Source organism: Lacerta agilis, chromosome 16 (assembly GCF_009819535.1).
Source record: "Lacerta agilis isolate rLacAgi1 chromosome 16, rLacAgi1.pri, whole genome shotgun sequence".
Classification (NCBI taxonomy): domain Eukaryota; kingdom Metazoa; phylum Chordata; class Lepidosauria; order Squamata; family Lacertidae; genus Lacerta; species Lacerta agilis.
In genome coordinates this window covers 40,390,488-40,411,148 of record NC_046327.1, presented here as the reverse complement: position 1 = coordinate 40,411,148, position 20,661 = coordinate 40,390,488, and the positions used below count along the sequence as shown (strand labels likewise).

At 40.9% G+C, this 20,661-nt stretch overlaps 1 long non-coding RNA gene across 1 annotated transcript; it reads left to right on the top strand.

Moving 5' to 3' along the window:
* The first annotated feature begins 3,303 nt into the window (after nt 1-3,303).
* LOC117061188 lies at nt 3,304-20,366 on the top strand. Its single transcript, XR_004428051.1, has 3 exons — nt 3,304-3,365; nt 18,138-18,213; nt 20,151-20,366. It is a non-coding gene; the product is annotated as an uncharacterized LOC117061188 (long non-coding RNA).
* Nucleotides 20,367-20,661: the final 295 nt, after the last annotated feature.

Below are 20,661 nucleotides of genomic sequence, written 5' to 3'. Positions count from 1 at the left end.
TAGTGTTAATAATTTCAAGAGGCCATTTGCAGATGGCTCTACATTAAAAATTTCAGTTTAACTGATCTTGATTTGAAGATTCTGAAAAAAAAGATGAAAGTCTAATGAGAACAAGCTGTGCGCCATCCCATGGACTACTCAGATAAATGTTGAAAGTATGCTGATAAGGGAATATGAGAGAAACAGCTTGTATTTTAAATAGATGAAGTCAGCTGATATTACTGGAGTGGGAAGAGCGAGAGCGAGCCCAAAATTATTCCTGGAACAGCACAATAACAACCCCCCCCCCCCGCCGAAAAAAGCATCTCGAAAACTACAGTATTCCAAATATCAAAACTTGAGAGCTTACCATAGTCTTCCTAACCTGTGTTTGTGTGTGTGTGTGTGTGTGTGTGTGTGTGTGTGTGTGCATGTGTGTGTGTGTGTGTGTGCGTGTTTTTTCTAAGGATGGGTGGATCTATCTGTTTTGGTTTCTCTCTTTTTGTCATTTTTTCAAAGCTTGGGTTCAGTACTCCACATTTCCATATTAGTTTGCCATTAAAAACTCTGATAAAATTCTGATAATTTAAGTACAAATTTCTTTTAATATACACATTTTTGCAAACCAATTCCCCCTAACATGATGATTGTTTAAAAAAACCTAATTATGCATTTCTAGACACACCTTACCTTGGTATATGAATTTTTGTGCCCATTCCTTGGCTGGAAAGCTGTAGAATCATAGAATCATAGAGTTGGAAGAGACCACAAGGGCCATCCAGTCCAACCCCCTGCCAAGCAGGAAACACCATCAAAGCATTCCTGACACATGGCTGTCAAGCCTCTGCTTAAAGACCTCCAAAGAAGGAGACTCCACCACACTCTTTGGCAGCAAATTCCACTGCCGAACAGCTCTCACTGTCAGGAAGTTCTTCCTAATGTTTAGGTGGAATTTTCTTTCTTGTAGTTTGAATCCATTGCCCCGTGTCTACTTCTCTGGAGCAGCAGAAAACAACCTTCACCCTCCTCTATATGACATCCTTTTATATATTGGAACATGGCTATCATATCACCCCTTAAGCTTCTCTTCTCCAGGCTAAACATACCCAGCTCCCTAAGCCGTTCCTCATAAGGCATCGTTTCCAGGCCTTGGACCATTTTGGTTGCCCTCCTCTGGACACGTTCCAGCTTGTCAGTATCCTTCTTGAACTGTGGTGCCCAGAACTGGACACAGTATTCCAGGTGAGGACCAGAGCAGAATATAGTGGTACTATTACCTCCCTTGATCTAGACGCTATACTCCTGTTGATGCAGCCTATTGCATGGGCTTTTTAAGCTGCTGCATCACACTGTTGACTCATGTCAAGTTTGTGGTCTACCAAGACCTCCTAGATCCCTTTCACATGTACTGCTCTCAAGCCAGGTTTCCCCCCCCCCCTGTAATTCAGAGGACGAATTTTCAGTATTGTTTCAGCAAGTGCAAATTTAGTAGGTTTGCCTTAAATGTGAACTGAACTGAATTCTCCCCTAATCCCTAGTGTATTCCTAATCTTAATTAATAATAACTTAATGACATAATTAATCTCTCCCTATAGAGTTGGCAATGAACAGCAGCATGCAATTAGAGACAACTGTCCAGTAAGCGGGATATAACTTGAATAAGTGAATGAATAATTCCAATTAGAAGCTGTTTTGGCCAAGAGATTTGCTTCTTTTATTTCTCTAACTACAGAGTGAAAAAATAAAAAAAAATGTCCAGTAGTACCTTAGAGACCAACTACATAAGTTTGTTCTGGGTACACCTAAAGAAGGGTCTGGTGACTTCTGTTTCAGTGTATCTGAAGAAGTGTGCGTGCACACTAAAGCTTATACCTAAAACTACTCAGTTGGTCTCTAAGGTGCTACATTATAATTTTAAATTCTTTTGGAAGGATTCTTTTAAAGAATTTCTTAGATCATATAACTTTTTGAAGACTTGATTATTTTAAGGGAATTTTTAGGTTTTTAAGAGGAGTCTTTTTAGCTATCTTTTTAAAGAATAGTTTTAATTTATTTTGACTGTGAATGAGAAACATCCTTTTCTCTAGTTTCAGGGATGTGACCACAAGGTATCAGATGCCTGAGAAGAACAATGGGTTGGCTCATCTGGACATACTTTGATAGATTTTTTTTTTTAAATTGTTCATATTAAAAGAAAAAGAAGAAAAGAATCACAAACATCTGTGAGGGGGCCAAGTAATGGACCTGATTTCAGAAGAGCTACTTGAAGTAGGAGTAACAGGAAATGCAATTTACCATGGATTGGGCAGCCTACAGTCCAAAGGCAGGGGCCATAAAAAGCTGAAGCTCTGGACTGGAGAGACGTGTGGCAATGAAGACACTTCACCTTCTGTCATTCTGCCTGCTCATGGTAGCAAACGAGACAAGGAAGTTTGAGAATTGTGAATGTTTTTACAAGCTGAGAGATCTTGGGCTGGATGGCTTTCGCGGTATTGATGTAAAACAATGTGAGTCTTGTTTGTTGGACGTACAATGTCTGGCTTCACTGCTTACTTAAAATTTACATCCAATTTGTTGTGGATCCCAACCTTCCTTTGGTTTCTCATTTCTAGATGACGTGTAGCAACTTATATGGATTTGTTTGGTTTTTTACAGTATTATTGTTATCTTTGACCATTTTAAAATAATGTGGCATATCTGGAAATGAGAACTGACAGTAGGCAAGATTGAAAATAGAGAATCTTGTGGCACCTTAAAGGATAATAAATTTTCATGAACTTCATCACTTGTGAGATTAAAGGTAGCACTGGATAATTCAGAATGTTTAGGAAAATGTTAAAAGCATTGCTATTTTAAGAATGCTGAAATAGAAACAACAGCATTTCAAAACTTGAAGTGAGAGCTGTTCGGCAGTGGAATTTGCTGCCAAGGAGTATGGTGGAGTCCTCTTTGGAGGTCTTGAAGCGGAGGCTTGACAGCCATCTGTCAGGAATGCTTTGATGGTGTTTCCTGCTTGGCAGGGGGTTGGACTGGATGGCCCTTGTGGTCTCTTCCAACTCTATGATTCTATGATTCTATGAAAACTCAGTGTCAAAACCAAGAAAGGGTATGCCAATGTTTTGAAAGTGTTTAAACAGCAGGATTTTTGGAGAGTTTAAAAATGCTTTACTGTTTCTGTGTTTGGGAACTGATTTTTAGGAAAGAACATTTATACTTTGCTTCCCTACCAGATGTCTGTATGGCTGGATTCCAGCTAATTACAACAACCGAATACTACGAGACAGAAGAGGGTGTCCACACCTATGGACTATCCATCTGACGCGGCAGGAATGGTGCACTTAATGAGAGACAGCCCTCACAGAACAAATGCAACATTTCCTGTGATTGTGAGTGACCCTTTTTTCCTGCTTGGCCATGTACTGTATGTCTCAAGATGAGTGTCTTATTTCTAAAAAGACGACAGGCCATGAATATTTCCCCAAATTTTCCAATGCAGTACTACAGTCAATAACATACCAGGTATGCAAAAGGCATCTATTAGGGGTAAGCATGCATAAACAGGCATTAATGATGAGCCAGCCTAAAGCAGGAGGGGGTGTGTGCTTGGCCTGAGGAAGTCTTGGCCTCTGGGCCCCAGGCTCCACACTTCCTACTCTAACGCTCCAAGACAGCTTGGAAGTCCTGAGACTATGCCATTAACCAACAGGTGCATGATTCACCAGATTGATGCAATCCCCACTTGATAACCTGAGCAGGTTTGAAGTTGCCTGGTGCAGTTTGGGAGGGGGGGAAGAACCTAAGCAGATTTCGCCTTCCTCAGACCCTGGATAATGACCTGCCTCTGCAAGATCTTTAGCAGAAGGGCAGGATGCAGGTTGGAGGATGCAACTGTGAAATGAGACTTTATAGACTTTATAATGAGACTTTATAGACTATTATTTCATAATACATATATGTTGGAGACCTAGGCCAGGTTCTGAGAGGGACCCTCTGTTTCACGGGACCCTGTTCCAAAAATAAAAGACACCCCTAAAGGAATATTTTAAAATGTTATCAGTCTGCCACAAAATTTGCATATGGTAGTTATTTGTATATATGCAAATTTAGATATAATTGTGATGAAATTACTCGTATAATTACAAGAAATCAAATTTAATTTAATTAATGTACATTTCATTTAAATTACTAGATTTAAATAGAAAAACGTATCACCACAGTGTGGAATACATCAGGTGATCATGTGCTCAGTTGACGCCCAGGTCTTGATGGGCACTTCAAACCTCTTCAGTTCTTGCTTCTTAGGGTTGTTTATCTTTAAACCGGACTTAGACCAGGCAACACTTTAGAGGGGAGGATATATATACAAAATTATCAAGAACAATTACTGCCTACCCTCTGATGTGGTTTGGGACCCGGCACTGGGTTTCCAGAAAAGGTCCCAGAAAGTTGCCCTATGCAAGAAAATGAGACTGGGCTGAGTATATTTGGCCTGCCTTGCCTTCGCCCCAACCCCAAGCCAACTAGCCAATTTTGCTGCAGGGAGGCAGGGGGCGGAGCAAAGGCAAGGCAAGGCCGAAACTATTTGACCTAGTCTCAATTTCTTCACACCAGCCAACTTCCGGCTGCTGGGGAGGCCGCCAAGGCTGCTGCCTGTCCTGCACACCCCATTTGGGCCCCCGATCCCCCTCTGAAAAGCCTCTGCTGCCCCTGAAAGACAATGTGCGGGACAATGGCAGCTGTTTTGCCCTGTGCGTGGTGCCGGGAGGAGCAACCCTGGGTACTTGGCAGGTTGGCCTCCCCTTTGCCCAGTCTTCCCGGCAGGAAGCTAGGACCCCCCCTTCCCTGCCACCCCCCACTTCTTTGCATGGGTAGGATGCAGTCAGACGAGCAAACAACGGAGGGGGGCTGGAAGTTATTTGATTGATGCATCTGATCAATGCACTATGCACAGGTTAGCCCACATGGCTTGCTTCATGCCGATCTACACAAGTGACCCTAATGATTTTCTCAGACCTGCCTTCTCACATGTAGGGTTTTTAAAGCTTTGCTAATATTATGCTTTTGCTGACAGACACTCAAAGGAGCTTGGTTATACCGTGTTTCCCCTATTTTAAGACATAGTCATAAAATAAAGCCATAGCAGGATTTTTTCGCATTTGCGAAATATAAGCAGTACCCAAAAATAAGCAATAGTGATAGGCACAGTTCTGGAGGGTGCCAAAAGCCCCTCAGAGACCCCCTCCCCACGCCAAGCAACATCTGCCCTCCGGAGCCGGTGGGGGATGGCGGGGGGGGATGGGGGCTGTGAATGCGAAGGAGAGCCTGCTGGCCGCATCCTCTCTTCTCTCCCTGCGCTCACCAGCCCCTCCGGAGAATGCCCTCCTCCCCTCCTGCCGAGGGGAGAGCCGGAGGCCAGGTCAGCTGCGAGGCACAGAGCAGGCAACTCACCCGTTGTCACCCTCAGGGGGCCCCGCTGTTGCCGCCCGCTTGAGGAGACGCCACCATTGTCCCCGGCCCGGCCCGGCCACCACCTCAGCCCCTCTTGCGTCCCCTCGCAGGAGCCAGTGAACAAGAGGCATGCACAGCCCCTCTCGCCGGAATCCTAGCCTGCCTGCTCCTCGCGTACAGGGAGCCAGTGTGCAGGGAGCCAGCCAGCGAGAGGTGCGCACAAACAGACGCCTCTCGCCCAAATCCTGACCCGCCTGCCCTTGTGCGCAGGGACGCCAGTGTGCAGGGAGCCAGCCAGCGAGAGGTGCACAACAACAAAATCTGAGCTGGCGCCCTGCCTGTTACGTGCAAGTGGGGTTCCTCCTGTGTAAAGTCTTCAAGAGTTCCTGCACAAATCTGCGCCATTGTCAAAATTTATCTTTTTCCCCACCTCCAGTCTCCATTGTTGTTTGTCTGGCTGAAAAACAGAAGACAGGTGGCCATTGGTCAGGGGTGGTCTAATTGAGATTCCTGCATTGCCCCCAGGGGTTTGGCTGGATGACCCTTAGGGGTCCCTTCCAACTCTACAATTCTCTGGTGCAGGCTTGTGCAGATTTTAGGTACAAGTTGGATGCAAGGGGTGCATAGGATTGCAGCCCATCTCATGCACCGTTGGCTCAGGAGTAAGTCCCACTGATCATGATGAGACTCACATGCGAGTAGATTGCTGCTGTGCAATCCTGTTTTTTAAATGAATGTTTTCCTTTTCAGATAATACAGAACATGGTGAAATCACATAAATAAAACCTCCTCTTCAGTTGTTTCAAGCACTACTGCATGTTCCACATAATATCTGTACTGCATTGTTTACTATGGCAGCACCTGCACTTTGGAACTCCAAACTTATTGCAATAAAGCATGGTGCCTTTGCTAGACTCTTTTCAGGCACCCGCGAGTCGTTTTGTATTGCGAAAATTTTGTCTTGCGAAGCCCATAGGAATGCATTGAAATTTAATTCCGATAGGAATGCATTGAAATTTTCGTCTTGCGAAGCACGACCATAGAAAAATTCGTCTTGCGAGTCACCTAAAAAATTGCAAAACCCTTTCGTCTAGCGAGTTTTTCGTTGTGCGAGGCATTCGTCTTGCGAGGTAACACTGTATTCTCTAGGCAAGCATACCTAGATTCTTAGGAAGTTGAAGTAATTTTAATCTTAATATTTTAGCTTTTGTATGTTTTAAAGTAGGATTGTTAATTTTTCTTGATTTTACTAATTTGATTTTTTTTTGGTAAACCACTTTGCAGGTTTTTAAAATAAATTTTATTATAATAAGTAAACAATAAATATAAACAAAAAACACAAGCCAAAACACAAGCCAAGCTTTAGATTTAAGTATCTGTCCATAGAGATGTAAAATTTCTGGAAATTTTGAAGCTCGGGAAAAAATCTGTTTCCCCTGTCTTTTTTTGGAAAAATTGAAAAAAAAAATGCTACATTAGCACTTCTTTTTTCTTCTCCAGATTGAAAGTCATTCTGTTACTTTAGAAACATAAAATATAACATGGACAATTTTAATGGGCATAAAATTATCACAACTAGCATATTAAAAATATAGTGTATCCAAACAATTATTACAAACAGAGTTTACTTTTAAAATAATATTTATTTGTATTTGTAACAAATGGAGCAACAATCTCCTGAACTGTTTACTAGTTTATGTGGAACAAACAAACAAACAAACAAAAAACTCCACAAAACAATTTTTAAAAATCCAGAAGTAACAATTTTTTTTATATATAATTTTTTATTATTTTTATACTAAACTACTACAATAATTTTAAACAAACATTTTCATACATTTCCAATTTGGCTATCAAGCCTTGACTTCCATCAGTCCCTTCAAATGGCTTTCTAATTTTTTAACTTAACATTATACTTCTTTAATCAACCATTATCAACAAAAAAAATTTCCTTACTTTACTATCCTACTTACAATAATAATTCTACACATTCACTACAAAACTTCTTGAAACCCTATTAACGTATTCAGATATAAATGTCTTTTAAATAGTTCGTGAATTTTAACCAGTCTTTGATGAATTTCTGGTCCCGCTGCTCTCGGATTCTTCCCGTTAATTTGTCCATTTCTGCGTATTCAGTCATTTCACTGTCCATTCCTCTTTCGTCGGTAATTCTTGTTTCCATTTTTGTGCTAGAAGAATTCTAGCTGCCGCCGTTGCGTATTGGAAAAGTCTAATATCCTTTTTTTCAATGTCTGTACCTACAATACCTAACAAAAAGGCTTCAGGTTTCTTAGCAAAATTATATTTCAACATTTTTCTTAACTCATGATATCATATCCCAATACATTCTCACCTTTTTACATTCCCACCACATATGATAAAAAGTACCGACATTTTCTTTACATTTCCAACACTTCCGTCTTATACATCTTAGCTAGTTTAACTGGGGTGATATGCCATCTATACATCATTTTCAATAAATTTTCTTTTATTGACGTACAAGCCGTAAATTTCCATTCCTTCCTTCCAAAGTTTTTCCCAGTCTTCTAGCAAGATGTTGTATCCAAAATCTTTTGCCCAATGAATCATCACCGACTTCACTTCTTCATCTTTTAAGTTCCATTCCAACAGCATTTTATATCTTAGCAAGTACTTTAAAGTCACTATTAAGTACCTCAACTTCAAACTTTGATTTCGTCTCGCTAATCCCGTCTTTTCATATCGCTTTTAAACATTTCATTGATTGATGGTACTGCAACCAATTATTAACATGTTCTTTCACTTCCTCATATGGTTTTAATTTCCATTTATTACCTTCTTTTTAAGCAGTGTCTCATAAGTTATCCATTTTTGACTCATATTTTTTTTCATGCTGATTATTTCGATTGGGGATAACCACCATGGTATTTTCCTTTCCAATAGATTTTTATATCTGTCCCATACTTCATAGGGACTTCCGGAAGATGTGGTTCCAAAACTTCTGTGTACCTTTATCTTTTCTTGCCATAGGTATGCGTGCCATCCGAATCTGTTATCATGTCCTTCCAAATCTAAGAGATCTGGTTTCTTCAAATTTATCCATTCCTTTATCCAACATAGACAGGCTGCTTCATAGTATAGCTTCAGATCCGGTAAGGAAAACCCTCTTTCCTTACTATCTGTCAATAACTTAAATCTTATCCGGGGTTTTTTCCCCTGCCAGATAAATCTTGAAATTTTCTTTTGCCATTCTCTGAAAACAGCTGTCCCTTTATTATTGGTATTGTTTGAAACAAAAATATCATTCTCGGTAGCACGCTCATTTTCACCGCTGAGATTCTTCCCAGTAAAGACAGTTTCATCCTTTCCCACACTTCCAGGTCTCTCTTAATTTTATTCCATGTTAACTCATAGTTATCTTGATACAGATTGATACTCTTAGGTGTTATCCATATTCCCAAATATTTAACTTTCTTTGCCACTTCAATTTGTACTTGTTGTTGCAGTTCCGTGCTTCTCCATTTTTCATGTTCTTAACCAAGATTTTAGTCTTTTCCTATTAAGTTTAAATCCTGCGATTTGTCCAAATTCTTCCATCTCCTCTAATACTGTTCGTGCTTTCTAAAGGTCTTCTACTGTCAGTACCAGGTCATCGGCATAGGCTTTCACTTTATGTTGAGTCTTTCCGATTGTAATTCCTTTTATTCTTCTGATTGCCTTATCATCTTCAAAAGGACTTCCAGGACCGAGATGATAATAGCGGTGAGAGTGGACATCCTTGTCTTGTTCCCTTCTCAATCTCTATACTTTCAGTTAGTGTATTATTTACAATTATTTTGCTCTTTGCTGTGATATTGCCTTGATACTTCTTATAAATTTTTCTCCCATATCGGGGCTTCCGGCGGCGGACGCCATTATGGGTGGTCGTGGGTTGCTTCGGCTGCGAAGCACCCAGTTCATTCCGGGGGTTAGGAGCCCTGCAGCCGCATAGCGGGGCTCCGGTTGGGGTGCGGGAAGAGCGTCCCGCACTCTGGGCTCCCCGGCTGGCCCGTGTGGCTCCGAACCCTTCCCCGCGCCCCCTGTAAAGGGGGAGTGGGGTGAAGGGACAACGGAGCCGGGCTATAGGGGACATGCCCCAACCGGGATGAAATTGCGGCGGCAAAGCCTGTGATGAGCGTCTAAGTTCTACCTGTCATTAAGGAGCTGATAAGAACCCAGAGGCTGTGAGTAATTGATTGACTCTTTGTATTCTTGGAATGCTCTGGGGAAAGAAGAAAGGCAGCCCGCCTCCCTCCCTTCGAGTGGTGAAAGAAATTAACCCTTTAAGTGACTGCTGCTACAACAATCAATAGAAAGTATTTGGAATTTGAGAACTGAGTCTGTTGAGATCTCCTTTTGGGGTTAACTGGGGAAAGATATCTCCGCTGGAAGTTTTGGTCTTTATACTCCGGCTCGGAGAAATGGCGGCGACTTGGCTTGTGTGGGAAAAACTGAAACAAGGAAGGAAGAGACAAGAACTGAAATCTGATACTCACCCTCTCTCTTAAAATGCTGGAGTTTGCGATCGTACTGGCTTCGAACTTTGAATTAAGGGATGAGGAAAGGCTCACTCTTTGCAGATGGAATTACTTAATCGGAAATTACAAGTCTTGAGTGGAATTATTCATGAAAAGGATTTATTTTCCACAGAGGAGGCTTTTCAAAAGTTTTACACAATGGAATCAAGCCTTGGCAGAGAGCTGGAAGAGGCACTTGGAGGATGGTCTGAAATGGCTGGGCAAATCCGGGAAAAGGATTTTGGAACGGGAAAACTTACAATCCAGACCCCGAGGTGGCAGCTCGGGGGCGAGGGACATGGAATTTAGATTTTTACAAGAAGGAGAAAAGAATCGGAGGAGCCCGGAATGGAGATGAGGCTCGATGCTGGTTTGTTGTGGACGTTGCCTGGATCTGTGGACACTTAGAGGAAGAAAATTGGAGATTTGGTTGTGAAGAAAGACAGAAAAAGACAATGGAAAGAGGGGGAGTGGGTTGAAGAATTAAATGTATAATCTAAATGGTCTGCCACGGTATCCGAGATCGGAGTGGAAGTCTGTTAATTATAAGTCTATTATAAATAAGTAAGGAGATATTGAATTTTAAGTTAAAAGCAGCATGATAAAGGACAGAAGAGATAAGTTTAGCTATAAGAATACTTGATTATGATTTAGTTATAATGCAAAGATTGAGATAAGTATGTTTTCTTTTTTAAGTAAAGTTAAATTTTTTACAGAGAAAAGTTGTTAAGGAAATAGAGTACTGAATTAAAACGAAGGTGTAAAGGCGGGGGAAGCCAAATGTCAAGATTCAGAACTAGAATTTTTTTTTTTGTAAGGTATATAAAGAAGAAGAAGATCCTGACTTATGTGTATTTGTATTTGTTTTTGTATTTGTAGGTGTGGGGTTGGGTTGTGTTATATTATGAAAATGCTAATAAAATTTTGTTAAAAAAATAAAATAAATTTTTCTCCCATATCCATTGCTTCAAAATTCTTTACCATAAACTCCCACGAAATATTATCAAAGGCCTTTTCCGCATCCACAAAAATCATAGAGGGGAGCAGCCGCTATTGATTTTTGTGGATGCGGAAAAGGCCTCATTCCTGAAAGTAGATATTCAATAATATTAATTATTTCTTACGTTATCTTTTTAACTGTCTGCTGGTAAGAAGCCCGCCTGGTCTTCATGAATTATCTCTTTCATATATCTTCATTCTATTTGCGAATATGCTAGCAAAATCTTATAATCATTGTTCAATAGCGAAATTGGCCTATAATTCTTAATTTGAAGCAAGTCTGAATCAGGTTTTGGTATCAATGTTATGTACGCATCCTTCCAAGTGTCTGGTATTTCCGCTTTCTCTAAAATATTATTCATCACTTCCTTGAAGGGTTCAAGTAGAATGTCTCTAAATTTTTTGTAATATCTTGCCGTGAATCCATCCGGTCCTGGAGCCTTCCCACTTTTCAAGTTTTTAATTGCTTTGGTAATCTCCTCCTTTTCAATTTTTTGGTTTAATCGGTTCTTCATCTCTGTCGTTATCTTCCGCACCTCTTTTCCTTTCAAATATTTCACAATTTTATTAATGTCCTGATTTCCAGATTTTTTATAATTGTCTATAATATTTTGCGAAACCTTTTCTTATCTCTGATGGACTTTCAACTTCTTTATCCTCAATTTGTATTTTGTTTATTGTATTTTGTTCTTTTCTCTTCTTAATTTGCCAAGCTAGCCATTTTCCTGGTTTATTTGCATGTTCAAAGGATCTCTGTTTCATCCATTTTATTTTCCATTCTACTTCCTGATTTACGATCATTGAGAATTGGTTTTGTAATATCTTAATATTTTGGTTTGCTTTGTATCATTGGTTTTATTGCCAGTTTTTTTCTCATTTTCCATAATTTGTTTTAATATTTCTTCTTTTTTCTTTCTCTGTTCTTCTTCTTGATACTATTTTGTTGTATGAAGAAACCCCTCAGCACCGCTTTTGATGCATCCCAAACAACACTGTCCTTTGTATCTTTTTTCCAATTCAATTCAAAGTAATCTTTTAGTTTTTTCTTTGCCTTTTCTTCCAATTCTTCATCGTCCAGCAAGGTTTCGTTCAATCTCCATCTGAATGATTTTTTCTTCTTTCTTCTTAATGTACGCAAAATATGGAGTTATGATCAGAGAATGTCCTAGGTTGAATCTCAATTTTTTCCACTCTCAGTACCAATTCACTGGATATCATGATATAATCAATTCTTGCATTTGACTGGTTTGGTTCTGGAGAAGTGTGTGTATTGTCGTTCCAATGGGTGTCTCAATCTCCAAATATCTATTAAATTACAGTTTTTCACCAGTGAGAAGAACGTCTTAGGCAGTTTCCCTTCCTTTGATTCCATCTTCTTCCTTCTTCTATCCATTTCCAATGAGATCACTCCGTTCATATCTCCCAAAATTATGAGTTTCTGATCCAGATATTCATGTAACATTTCTTCCAAACTTTATAAAATTCTGATTTATTACCATTTGGTGCGTAGATTCCGACAAATATAAATTTTTCGCCTTGTGTCGTGACCTGTACTGCAATTACTCTCCTTCTTCATCCTTAAAACAGCTGTTTCGTCTCCAGATTTTGTTTTACATATAAGACATACTCCTCTTTTCTTTGTCTTGTCTGATGAGATAAATTCATTGCCCAACTTCTTTTTAACCAAAAATTCTTCTGTGCTTCCTGGCAACATGTGTTTCTTGCAGACAAATTAGTCAAGATTTTTCTTTTGCAAAATGTGTTCAATTCTGCTGCGTTTCTTTTTTTTGGTTAATTCCGTTGAACATTCCAAGACAGCACACGTAGCGCATCTTGAGTTTCTTTTGTTTCTTTACTGTTGTTACTGTTTACTGTTCTTCTTCTTCTTCTACTTCTTCTTCTTCTTCTTCCTTATTAGTATTATCTCTTCTTCCTCTTCTTCCTCCCCTCCCCCTCCCTGGATTGGGGCTTGCACATGCTCCTTCTACTGTTTCCCTCCCTCTCCTCTCCTCCTCCTCCTCCCCTCTCACCTCCTTCTCATCTTTATCCAACTCTTTGTATCTCCATGAGAAACTTTGTAAGGTCCAAAATTCCTTTCAGTTTGTGCTTCTTCTCTTATAGTGAAAGGAAACCCCCTCCGGGAATTCCCATTTAAAGTCTATCTTTTTTTTACGTAGCGTCCGTGTCAGGGGTTGGTATGGTGTCCTCTTCTTCAGCAGATGAATTGGGATGTCTTTAAATACTATTATCATCGTATTGTCAATGTACAATTTTTTCACTCTCTGTTTTTCATCAAAATCATGTCTCTTGTTGTTTTATCTTTGAAAATTATCAAACAATCTCCAGGGTATCTCTTCCCTTTTTCCCATTTTTATTCTTATTTTTAATTCTGAAGACATTTACCACATTCACCGCCAATTCTTCCTTCTGTATGCCCAACCATTGTGCCAATTCCGTGATAATCTTTGCTCCAATATTTTCTCCTTGTGTCTCAGGTATCGCTCTCAGCCTCAGATTAGTCTCCCTCTGTTTAAGTTCTTGCATAGCAATCAAATCTTTCATATCTTCTTGTGCTTTATTAATATCAGAAATATCACTGTTTATTTTCCCTTCTTCTTTCTTTAATCTCTGACCTCTTTTTGTACTCGTTAAGACCTTCCTCATTCTTTTTAGCTCTTTTATCAATTTCTTGTACTTGAGTTTTCAATTCTTTAGCTGTCTGGTCCCATTTTTGTTCCATTTGGTCCAGTTTCCCTTCCATGGTCTTTTCACTTTCTTTTATTTCTTTAATGTCCTTTTTCAGTTCTGATAGCATCTTTATTATTTCTTTAGAGTCCTCTTGTTTAGATCCTCTTCTATCTCCTGGTGTTCCGGTCTCTTTTTTCTTCTCCATCCTGTCTCTTCTCTTCTATTTTCCTCTATTTAAATTATTGATTCTTTCAATTTGTAATATTCTAATTAAAACTCACTCAATTTCATTCACCTCAAATTAAAAATCACCAATTATACGGTATTATTACAAAAGGGCAGTAAAATGTTTAGAGTTCACTTCTTATAATTACTCAGTCTAGTCCATTATCATATTTCAATCTATCTTTCAATTAATTAGTTCAGTCTCAGTCTTTGCCACTTGTTTGGCTAATCCAATTAGGTTATAGACCAGTTGTCAATTATTCCACCTAATGCAATGTATATGTAACTGAGAAGGGTCAGTGCAGTCTCCAATAGTTTAAAAAACCAAAAAAATAAAAACCAGAAACAAAAACAAGTTAATCCACACGCAAAAAAAAGGAAAAAAAAGGAATATACTCCACAAAAAAAAGGATAACAAAAATTTAATCCACCAAAAAAAAAGGGGTTCAAACAGCTTCTGCACTTGCATGGCTAAATCCAAGAAGGTAAAAGAGGGTTAAAAAAACAAACACCAAGATCCTTTTGAAGGGATTGGGAGTGGAAGAAAAAAAGGGGGGGAAGGAGAAAAAAAGAGAAGAAAAAACCTCGTATTCTTCAGCCTCTCGGCCTAATCCAAACCGCTCCAGCCAGGGAGGGGGGGGGCGAAGAGTCAGGGGAAGCAGAAAATGGCGATCGCGCTGTCCGTGGATGGGGGTAAGTCCTTTTTTGCACTCACACAGATCAGGGAGATGCCTAAAAATCAGGGTAATCAAACAGTCTAGCTCCAAAACTAATTGCCGCTGTACCAGGAGCTTTATTTCTTACTTTTGAACAGTTTTAATAAGTCTTTAGCGCTCTTTACTATCATTGCGCAGTTCATTCAAAAGCGAAAGTAAATTTTACCCGGAAAGTCCCCGATCGCAGCTGGTTCCCGTAGTTCATCCAAGACTAACAAAACAAACTAAAATAAAAAACCTTCATAATCTTTAAAGTCCAAATTCATTCCTTCAGTCAATCACTTTCATTTATTTAATAGCACGTTAATAGGCCAAACTCAATTACTTTCAGTCTCAGCTTTGCGCTCCTCCGTATATATACAAATGGCCACAGTCGGGGCTGACCTCCTTTTTTAAACCCCGCTGCCTTCCGAATTAGCTTCCAAATTCAAATTTATCACCAACCTTTAAATCAAATTCGGGTTCTTCTTTTTGAGAGTCGGTCGTAGAGCCGTGGAGACCTGAGGCTGCGTTCCTGTGAGCAGAAAATGGCGGGAAATCTCCCGTCTGGGAGGAAAGAAGGTTGGCGAGATTGAGCCGGCGCCTCAATCTCGCCAACCTTCTTTCCTCCCAGACGGGAGATTTCCCGGTGGCGGAGAGACCTCTTCAGCACTGTTGGGATCACGGTCCCCAAAACATTCCTTCTGGGCTTTTAGGGGTTGCGGCGCCCTGCAAACACCCCTTTTCCTCACAAAGAACCGGACTTTCCCCGCAGGGCTAAGTCCCGTCTCCTCTCGGCTCCTCGTCCGGCCGGAAGTCCAGAAGTAACAATTATTCATATTTCCTCTCCACAGTATTTTAAAAAAAACATTCTCATAAAAAGAACTGAAGAAGGAAGTGGACTAAATTTCAATGAATGGGGATGAAATTTAATCAGAATCATTTTCTGAGCTGTAATGATCAGCATCAGTTTCAGTCTCTGCTTCTGCATCTACTCTGTTGCGCGGCCAGGCGAAGTCCCCCTGTACCCCGGGGCAGCCCCTGAGGGAAATAAAGACTCATGACAACGTTCTATGGGATTAAATTGGCCACAACTTTATTAATATTTCAGATGTAGAAAGACCTTGGCTCAGGCATTGGGCGTTTATCCTTCCCAGCCCCCCAGCTGGGGTTCTGGGTACCTTCAGGGTTATCCAGCATGATTGGGAAGTGGGCTAGTCTGGAGAACATATGTTCAAGCCCACCCCCCCTATGTTCGCTGCTGCTGGAAGGGGAGGGCAGTGATGACTCCCCCGAGACCCCTTTAACGGGAACCCTGTTATCGCTGCCGCAATGGGGGTTGGGGTCACTAGTCTAGCTGCCGCATTCTGGATTAGTTGTAGTTTCTGGGTCACCTTCAAAGGTAGCCCCACATAACTAGAGCATGCACCACTCTGGCGAGACAGTCCGCGGGCAGATAGGGTCTCAGCCTGCGTACCAGATGGAGCTGGTAGACAGCTGCCCTGGATACAGAATTAACCTACACCTCCATGGACAGCTGTGAGTCCAAAATGACTCCCAGGCTGTGCACCGGGTCCTTCAGGGGCAAAGTTACCCCATTCAGGACTATGGAGTCCCTCACACACATCCGCCTCCTGTCCCCCCAAAATTGTACTTCTGTCTTGTCAGGATTCAACCTCAATCTGTTAGCCGCCATCCATCCTCCAACCGCCTCCAGACAATCACACAGGACCTTCACTGCCTTCACTGGTTCTGATTTGAAAGAGAGGTAGAGCTGGGTATCATCCGCATACTGATGAATGTGGGAATGTGGATGATGATATATTACTTTATACATCTCATCCCAGCTTGTATTAACAAGCTCCAAATTTAGCAGAGTTACATTCCCCTTTAAAAACACAGCAGAGATAGTTGCATAGGCTTGCTAAAGCCTCTATAAGAAATATATATTCCTGGTATTATATATTCCCTTGTTCCCTCTTAAAAATATAGACACAACACAGTACTGTTTATAAGATATAAAAGAGTTTACTTACAGTCATCCTGAGTTAGAATACAGTCTCAGAAAGGCAGGCAGGCTTAGATAAATGTATTTACATGTAGAAGCTAACTCCATAAAGAAGCAGGCTTCACTAGGCCTCTCTTGGCTGGAAGCCAAGAGAGCATTCTGTCCCTGAGATGCTCTTCCTTGAAGAAGCAAATCCAAAGAGAAAGATGGGGTCTGCTTCCTGTGGTTTTGTGTAAACCTCCCCAGGTGAAACCACACCCATCTCCAGTTACATAGAGGAAGTTGTCTCAGTCCAGGTAAACAGGAAGTTAAAGGCTGGAGGACTGAGACACCTTCTTGCCCACTCTAGCAATGTTGTGTTTTGACTGCTCTGTGTTTACATCCCACAATGAACACCCAGCCTGATGATCTCTCCCAACTGCATGTAGATGTTGAAAAGCATGGGGGAGAGGGCAGAACCCTGAGGTACCCCACACGTGAGACCTCAGGGATCTGAATACTCACCCCCCACCACCACTTTCTGAGCATGGCCCAGGAGGAAGGAGCAGAACCACTGTATAACAGTGCCCCAACTCCCAACCCCTCTAGATGGTGCAGAAGGATGTTATGGTTGATGGTGTCAAAAGCCGCTGAGAGATCCATCAGAACTAGGAAACAGCTCTCACCTTTGTCCCTAGCCCGCCAGAGATCATCGACCAGTGCGACCAAGGCAGTTTCAGTCCCATGATGAGGCCTGAATCCCAACTGGAAGGGATCCAAATGGTCCACTTCTTCCAGGCATGCCTGGAGTTGTTCAACCACTTGCCCAAGAATGGAAGATTTGAGACTGGGCAATAGTTGGCCATATTGGCTGCATCTAAAGATGTTTTTTTAAAGAAGCGGTTTAATAACCGCCTCTTTCAGTGGGTCTAGGAAGGCTCCCTCGCATTCACCACCCCACGAAGCCATCGCCCAGCCCTTCCCGGCTATCTTTTATAAGCCAGGATAGGCAAGGATCAAGGAGACAGGTTGTTTCTTACTGCATATTAATCCATTTGTCATTTTTATGATATTTGTTCATACCTTGCAAGTGTCCCAGGACATCCCGTTTTTTCGCACAAGAGCATGGCAGCCATTTTGAGCGCTGCAATATCATCCTGAAAAAAGCGCTTTTTGGGGGCCACAATCTCATGACACACATGTTTTTACATGCCATGAGACCACAGCAACTGGAAAAAAGTGTATTTTGGGTTCTGTGATCTCGTGCAGGTCATGTAACTCATGTGTGAGGAAGAAACACATCCTGATTTTGGGGCTCAACATGTTGGAGGTTATGATCCAATGAAGCATGATCCAATGAAGCATCATGCCTTATCATGTCAACCAGTTCCTCAACAGGAGGAAACAAACTGGGAGGAGATAAGCCTACCAAGAGCTTTCTCTGAATCAATGCATGTCTATGACCCCATGTCTATGACCCCTATCACCAGAGATACAATTCTTGTGCCTTTGAGGCCTCAGTTGGGATCTACATCTGTTTGTTGTTGGTTAACTTGTCTTCATTATTCTCCTCTACAGATCTCCTCGATGATGATATTGCAGATGATGTAAGGTGCCTTAAGAAGGTTATCACCGAGAAAGGGCTGGAGTATTGGTGAGTGACATCAACTTTCCTGCTTTTCAGAATGAGCAGCTGGGGGAAATGATGTAATCAAGTCAAAGCAGAAAACAAAAAACTGTTTTTAGAAGCCCTTTATTAAGGGATGGAAGTAAGGTAAGATAAGATAAGATTTCTTTATTGTCATTGTACAAATACAATGGAATTGGATGCTTTCCCATAAAAAAACACAAAACAGTACTTGTGCAGCGATTGATAAAGCATAGATGTCAAAAATATCTCTTGAAACTGGTGAGTAGCACATTCATGCCAGATTTTAACTGTCCTTGTTATAGTGAGAGCCCGTTTCCTGAGGGGATGTATGTTGGTACAAGGAACAGAGACACAGAGCACAGTTTTAAGTTCAGCATGGTTGAAATCTCCAGCAATGATGTTCACAGTAGTCTTGCTGGCTGCTGATAGAGCCTGACAGCCCCGCCTTTGCTTCCTCTCTCTTCCTCCTCTTCCACTCCTCCCTAAGGGAATAGTAATCCATGGAGAGCTTGATATTTTAGCTACTTCCACCGTAATATTGTCTGGGCGAAAATAATCAGCTCTTACAGCTTGTTTGCACTGTAACCTGACCCTTAGGAGTTCCTGACGGCTGTAGATCTTAAGCACCGCCATCTTAGATCTTAATAACTGCCATAACTGCCATTATCCCTTCAGGAATGAGCTATTACACTCTTAAAGTGACAAATCTATTCATTTTTCATTTAAACATTTGCTCGCCAGCCTAATGTACTCACACAAGTAACAACAATAACAATAACAATAACAACAATAAAAGCCATACAAAACGTTAAAAGAAAAAGAAAAAGGGAGCCACTGCGTCTGTGCGCACCGCCATCTTGGAACTCACAAATCATTCTTTGTGAATAAATATAAGTATAGTTTAAGATATATATGCAAGGTCTTTCATGATAAAGTAAATCTGCAATCTTTTGACTTCAAAATCCTCATATGCTTACGGAAGGTACACCAAATACACCCATAGAATTTGCTTTGGGTCATTCTGTTATGAAAATGGTTGAGGAAATAATACAGGATGAATATTAAGGGCATTTCCATACAGGGTGGTTTGTTTTGGAATAGGAGCTGCTCATGCAAGATGAGGGTGTTTATTGCCCTGCCTCTTGTCCAAAATACACTCCATGTAAGTGAGGAAAAGTCAGCTGAAGTCAGGGTGTTCCTCCAGCCCAGACCTTTCTCCCTGTGTTTCCTCCTTCCTCGGTGTCAGATCCTGCTAATCCAAGCCTGATCCTGCTAATCCAAGCCTGATCCGACTTATGACAACATTTTGCTAAGTATAAAATAAATATGGATACTCATTTCTTTGCTATTAAATCTCTTGCTGGGGGGGGGGTTAGTTCTCAGTGCAAAATATGTATTTCCCTCAGTAGGTTTTGGCACACTATCCAGTCAGTATGTTCAAGCTTTGGGGAGATAATAATTTGAGGTTATTATTTCATTCTGCTAAATTCACCTTTCACATCACCAGGCACTCACAAATCACCCCAATGTGTTTTCTGCTAGGACAAGCCTGGACCTGCCCTGATTTATGGTTCTACATCAGGGCTGGCCCACAGAACAATGGCTACTAGTTATGACAACTACAGTATCAGAGGCAGCATGCCTGCTAAATACCACTTGTGGGGAGCATGTACTGATTTATTGTTCTACCTCTAGTTTTGTGTTGCAGCACTGAAAAGTTCACAGCCCAGTTTTTTCTTATTATCAGTCATTTTCCACAGTTTCTTTCTTTGATTTCTACCTTCCCACTATGAGCACCTTGCCAAAATGCATGTGTGATTGTACAAACTGCGTCATCAATATTCTTTTCTTGTTTGTAATGTTCCTGTGTGTACATTGGCCACATCCTGCTCATAAAGAATGTTGATGTGCAACCCTCCCCTCTTTTTCTGTGCCTTTAGGACACATTATCAAGTAAACTGCAGCAGAGGAGCCCTCAGCATTTTGCATCTCTCATGCTCTTATTTTTTGGAATATCAGCCCTGGTTCAAAAACTTAGTATTGTATGGGAAGAAAAAGGAAGTCCACATACATTTTAATTAAAAAAGTAACTGGGAATTCTTTCATTGTGCTTTAAATCTCTTCCAAAAAGAAATAAAAGCCAATCAATGATAAAAATGTTTGATGACTTCTCTCATCTTTGTAAACTCGGACTCAATCTTTGCTATTCTTCTAAAGATGGAAGCCTCTGTGGTTTCCAGCGCTTTGTGAATAAGATTAATCAAAATAAATTCCACCCAGCTACTTGTATTTTTTTCCTCACAATTGGCAGCTGCAGCATCCTAGGTGGGGTAACTTTGCCTCCATGCCTAAGAAGGAATGAAACAGGCAAAGATTACATTCAATAGTTCATCCAATTAGGGTTGTGTATGCTGGTGCCTGTTTAAGGTGGTCTTGCTTCATTCATGCAGT